The sequence below is a fragment of the Mustela putorius genome, unplaced genomic scaffold (genome assembly GCF_011764305.1).
Source record: "Mustela putorius furo isolate JIRA1106 unplaced genomic scaffold, ASM1176430v1.1 tig00000743_pilon_pilon_pilon, whole genome shotgun sequence".
Lineage (NCBI taxonomy): Eukaryota > Metazoa > Chordata > Mammalia > Carnivora > Mustelidae > Mustela > Mustela putorius.
This window is the reverse complement of record NW_025421464.1, coordinates 2,817,999-2,823,709: the sequence shown is the minus strand read 5'-3', so window position 1 is coordinate 2,823,709 and position 5,711 is coordinate 2,817,999.

Here is a 5,711-nt window from a genome sequence, read left to right as displayed (position 1 = left end):
GTCATGATCCCAGAGTCCTGGGATCGAGCCCCACATCAGGCTCAGTGCTCCATGCTCAGTGGAGTGTGTCTCTCCCGGTCCCTTTTCCCCTCCCCACACTCGTGCACATGTTAGCTCTCTCTCTCTCAAATAAACAAATAAAATCTTGAAAAAAAAAAAAAAAGCTGCCCCAGGGGTGCCTGGGTGGCTCAGTGGGTTAAAGCCTCTGCCTTCGGCTCAGGTCATGATCCCAGGGTCCTGGGATCGAGCCCCACTTTGGGCTCTCTGCTTCGCAGGGAGCCTGCTTCCTCCCCTCTCTCTCTCCCTCTGTCTGCCTCTCTGCCTACTTGTGATCTCTCTCTGTCAAATAAATAAAATCTTAAAAAAAAAAAAAACTTCCCCAGTTTGGATAATAGATTAGATGCTATACGAATGTAGACCTCACGATGATATCATGTGTCTGTTTGGGAGGGGTCTTCCTTGACAGCAGGGCACCCACTTCAGAGTGTCACTGGCCTAGGAAGTACCCCAGCGCTGCCACCTGCACACCGTAAGGCAGTGGGAACTTAGCTTCTCAGAGCCTCAGTTGCCTCATCTGTGTAATGGGAAGGATGAGTGACCATGCTTGCATGAAGGTGGTTGTGAGTACTCAGCACAGTACCCGGCACACAGTAAGTGCTCAGTAAGCGGCTGTTATTATGGTGATGGCCTTGGTGATGGTGGTGGTTGCCATTTGTTGAATCAAAGGACTGACTTTCTCTCAGATTGTCAGAGAAAGGCCAAGCCTGCACAGTGCAGACCAGATGGGCTCAGCCTTGGCACCAAAGAGTGGTTTAGTGCCCTTGGGGACCTACTGGCCCTTTCACAGTGTGTCTAGGTCAGAACCGTCTGCTTACATGGGGAGTGCCCCTCCGTGGGATTGGTGATCAGGTCTTGGCACTCCAACCCCAGATGGGACCCAGATTATAGTAGAGACTGGCAGGACTTGCAAAGGCATCAGGCAAATACCAGTGTAGATGGTCTGGGACAAACAGGCTCTACCAAAGGATGCTGGCAAGACCCAACCTTCTCTTGGGATGCATGACAGATGCCCAAAAAATGAGCAAGTGGAACGGAAGGCCTCAGGTTCAATGCTGAAGCTTGCAGCCATCCCTGGGCCCCCACTTAACACATGTGGCAGAAGAAGGGCCCAGGTAACCAGCAGAAGCATGATAAATAATGAATTGTTGGGTTTTTTTCAGCCATTAAGTTTGGGAGTGGTCTCTGATGCCGTAATAAATAATGGAAACAGAGTCTTTCCTAGGAATCACCAGCCTCAGAGGCAATTTTATTAAACACACCAGCACCCTGGGCCGTTCCTACTACTTGAGTCTGGGGGATGCCCTCCCCTTCCTGAGCCTTGATTGACTCAACAGAAAAGTGGGAAGACGGACTAGAACAGGACTCTTCCCAGTAGAGGACCTACAGCTGAGACCGCGCATGTGGGATCGAAGGTTAAGGTGCTGAAGGGGGAAGGGAATGGAGTGGACTTCAGAGGCAGTACGGTCACTCACAGGTTTCCACAACATTGTGACCAAATAGCCCTTTCGATGAACTGGAAGGGCCTTTGTGATGCTTTGACTAAATGAGTCTCACAGAAGTGACACTATTGGACTTCCGGAACGAGATCATAAAACACCATGCAGCTTCTGTGTTGTGTGCCCTTGGGATGCTCACTTTTTGAACCCTGCAAGCACACAGACTGGTATAGGTGTTCTGGCTGGCAGCCACCGTCCACCACCAGATGGGTGAGTGAAGGAGCCTCTAAATGAGTCTAGCCCCCAGCCCTCAAGTACCCCCCTGCCCCCTGGCTCTTCTTCCCAGCCTGTGGTCCCAGACAGCCTGGAACAGAGATAAGCTGTCATGGGCCACAGACCCTGGGAGGAAATGAAAATCAGGTTTTATGCCACCAAGTTTTGAGATGGCTAGTTATTCAGGAGTAGTAGCAGAAACTACTAAAGGACTTGGGGGCAGGGAGAGCTTCCAGAATGTGCTATTGGCCTGCTACAGCGGAGGGAGAACATCAGTGAAGTCATAGGAGAAGGCTCCGTGCATGTCCCACTGTGAATTTGTTCAAGGGCCCCTCCCTCCCGCCTTCACAGGCACAGGGTCGGCATTCCTGCCGTTCTGAGGGCCATCCTTGGTTTACCAGTGAAACCTCAGTATCATCCAAAGCTTGTGGACATGACTAGTAAAGGCTCATCTTATTTTTAAATCGAAAACAACAGGACAGGTGCCTGGGTGGCCCAGTGGGTTAAGCTGCTGCCTTCGGCTCAGGTCATGATCCCGAGGTCCTGGGATCAAGCCCCACATCGGGCTCTCTGCTCAGCGGGGAGCCTGCTTCTCTCTCTCTCTCTCTGCCTGCCTCTCTGCCTACTTGTGATCTCTGTCTGTCAAATAAATAAATAAAATCTTAAGAGGAAAAAAAAAGAAAGAAAGAAAACAACAGGACAGAGGGGCTTGGCTGCCTCAGTTAAGGGGGCATGTGGCCCTCGATCTTGGGGTTGTGAGTTCGAGCCTTCTGTTGGGTATAGAGATGTCTTCAAAATAAAATCTTAAAAAATATAACTAAACAATGGCTCATTTGGCTTTGTCATTGTCAATTCAGGGTGCAGTGGTGATTTGATCGACGTCATTGTGAGCTGAAGGAAGAGAGGGCAAAGTGGCTGAGGCTGAGCAGTCCTCTCAGATGTCAGACGTCGAAGATCCTCTCTTGTCAGCTGCACTAACCCACCGTGTCTCACTCCTCCGTCCATACCTGTCACCGCCCCAGAAGTCCGAAGCATTCTGGGTCATGCATTATCACTGGGCCTCTCAACCCCATGCTGCTCGGCTCCAGTTCTGATCCTATCCAACCTCGTCTGTTCCTCTCTCCCCACTCTTCCAAATCTTTCCATTTTCCTACTTTCAAGAATGCCTGAGCCCGTCCTTTGAATGTTGAGAAACTCTAGTCAGTGGAAAATGAAACAAATTCTTTATAATCCAAAAGTTTCCCCCCAAAGTTTTAAAGTCCCCTAGAAAATTAAATAGCAGCAGAAATGAGACACGTTGGAGCAGGTGGGCATGTTTTAATGTCTGAAGAAGGAGTGTGAGGGACTATGGAGGGCTTCACTGCCCCTCCTACAGCGGAGGACCAGGGAGGGGCAAGATGGTGCTGGAGAAGGCCGTGGGGGCAGAGCCAGCAGGGCCTTGTGGGCAGTGATGGGGGATCTGGATTTTGCTCTGGATGCCATGAAAAGCCCATGGAAAGGCTTGAAGCAGGGAAGGGCAGTGATTGTATGCCTGCAGTTAAAAAACCCCTCTGGAGGGGCACCTGTGTGGCTGAGTGGGTTAAAGCCTCTGCCTTCAGCTCAGGTCATGATCTCTGGGTCCTGGGATCAAGCCCTGCATCGGGCTCTCTGCTCAGCACTAGAGTCTGCTTCTCCCTCTCTCTCCGTCCCTCCTCTCCCCACACTGCTGCTCCCTCTGTCTCACACAGATAAATAAATAAAACCTAAAAAAAAAAAAAAATCACTGGGAGGAAAAACCATCTTGATTATGTAAAAGGGACTCCAGTATTTCTGTGCCCTCTCAGGGACAGAAGCTGAAATTGCTTTAAATGGGCCCTTTGGCTGTAAACAGAGGCAGAGGTGTTGGGGAGAGCAGCCTCTGCCTTGCTCTGGGAGCGGTTCTTGGGGCGCTGTCTTGCATGTCAACCACCCTTCCTGGTCCTCAGCTGAGCTCTGGCCAGAAGCAAGGGGTCCCCACAGCCCACACTTTAGAAACTAGCACAAGTCACAGCAAGTACAGACTGAGCACTTACCGTATGCCAGCCTCAGGGCTGAGCGGCTCCGAAAAACAAATCTCATTTAAATATCTTCACACTTGGAGTGTAATAATAATTATTAGGATCCATTTTACAGATGGGAGAACTAAAGCTCAGAAGGCCTCAGGCCTCACCAAGTCAACCAAGTGGCAGAGACAGAAGTTGAGCCCTTCCTCCTGAATCCAAGATTCTCATTTTTTAATGACCCCGGAGGCCAGAGTTGAGATTGGTGATGCTCAGAGCTGTCCCACTGGCTGGGGAATCTCTCTGGAGAATGCAGTTTGATTTTTTTTTTTTTAAGATTTTATTTATTTATTTGACAGACAGAGATCACAAGTAGGCAGAGAGGCAGGTAGAGAGAGAGAGGAAGAAGCATGCTCCCCACTGAGCAGAGAGTCTGATACGAGGCTCGATCCCAGGACCCTGAGATCATGACCCGAGCCACCCAGGCGCCCCTGATGGCTTTTTATCTGAAGCCATTGGCTCTTCCCCTCTCTGTCCGGCAGACAGGTTTCCCAGGAGGCTCTGGGTGGGGGTGAGGGGAACAGATGCTCTGAGAGGACAATATAGGGTCAGGGCTGAGGTTTCCCTGAGCCTGTAGTCACTGGGCTTTATTTCTAGAAACCAAGGGCACGCTTGCAAAGAACCAGTTTGTGAGGCTCCTTGCTCATTTTCTGAGCTGCTGCTGTATTGTGCTCCCCAGTTTGGACCTGAAGGCCTGAGGCCTTACTATTCTGCAGAATCTTGATGCCGCCGGAGTTCCCCTCAGCCCCTGGCCCTGCTTCATCTCCAGCCTCCTCTCCCCAGGAGAACACAGAAGAGTGTGGAAAGCATTTCTTGTGTTCACCAGTATATCCGGTTTTCCTACCTTCCTCCCTAGAGGAAGGGATCACATGTCCTTATCCCTGGAGGCCAGGCAGGGTCACATGACCTGTGGTGGCTTCTGAAATCCAAGCAAAGCGATGTGCTTCTCTTTCTAGTAGCTGCACCAAAGTGGTGCTGGTGTGGGACTCCCTGCGCTTTCTCTCTGCTGAGGACTCGGAGCCCTGGGGCCAGATTCAGCCCAGCGCTTCTCCCTGCAAGGTTTGATCAGATGCTATGTGGTGGGTGGTTAAGGCACAGGCTCTGGAGCGAAATCCTCAGGCCCTAACCCCAGCTCTGCCACTTTGCAGCTGTGTGACCTCAGGCAAGTCCCTTCATGTCTCGGTGTCTCGGTTCCCCCATCTGCAAAATAGGGGCCAACCTGGTACCTACCTTATGGTGCTTTCATGATGTTAAAGGAGATTAAATCCCAAAGCCTGAGTGCAGGGCTCAGCAGACAGAAAGCCCTCGATGAATATGTGCTCTCAGAAAGATGGGACAGAAGGGTAGTTTTTGTTTGTCCCTTTCACGGCTCCCCTGGAACCTGGGATACACCCATCCACCCCTTCTGGACCTGGGCAAGTCGTGTTGGGAACCCAGAAGAGGTGGGGATGGGGAGAGGGCGGCTAGAAGCTGAGAAAAGAGAGGAGACCCTTGTCGTCATGGCACCCAGGAGCCGGGCTATAAGGAAATCCCTCTGATAGTGTGAAGCCTGATGGCTCTGACCTTGTTGCTTCCGAGTCTGGATCCCCTTCACGGGATGAGGAGTGGTGGGGGAAACTGAGGCAAGAGGAATCAGCCAAATGGAGCCCAGAACCAAGGCAGTGAGAACTGAGTAAAATCCCCTCCTGTCCGTCTGTAGGGTCCTCAGTGGTGTCTGACATACTTCGTTCATGAGCTGAACCATCCTCCATCAGCTCGTAGGTGACAGAGGCAACGGCCAGGTGCCCCTGGCGCAGCCACGGAGGGAAGAACCACCCAGACCTTGAGGGAGGGTCCTTCGTGGAGACTCACCCCAACTGCAGGG